This window comes from Morone saxatilis, unplaced genomic scaffold, assembly GCF_004916995.1.
Source record: "Morone saxatilis isolate NCDOM2014 unplaced genomic scaffold, NCSU_SB_2.0 Contig18, whole genome shotgun sequence".
Classification (NCBI taxonomy): domain Eukaryota; kingdom Metazoa; phylum Chordata; class Actinopteri; family Moronidae; genus Morone; species Morone saxatilis.
The window spans coordinates 25122372-25122828 of NW_023339740.1; positions in this window are offsets into that span (position 1 = coordinate 25122372).

The following is a 457-nucleotide window of genomic DNA, read 5'->3' on the forward strand; positions in this document are numbered from 1 at the left end:
TATGAATGATTGATTGACTCAACAACATCATAAAACATCTTTAAGAATCAAATAATCATTTAAGTCATTTATCCAACAAAATAGTAAGAAGCTGCTGTTTTCCACAGTTTGTTGGACAAAACAAGACATTTAAAGACGTCTGGTACCACTTTTCAACTCTGAAAAACACAAAAAACACCCAATTTATCCGCAGTACAACACATGCGCCACCAGGGGCGATAAAACAATTGACCTCTGCTATGGAAATGTTCAGAATGTATACAAGAAACTCATAAGAAACTGGTGAAAGTATGCGACACAGGATGTGCTAACTTAGAAGCTTAAAAGAGGCTACTGATGTCATCACGCACTATATCACCTTTTATGAGGAGATGATAGTCCCCACAAAATCTGTCAAGGTTTTTTCTAACAACAAGCCTTTGATCACAAAAGCCTTCAAAGTCACTCTCAACAAAAA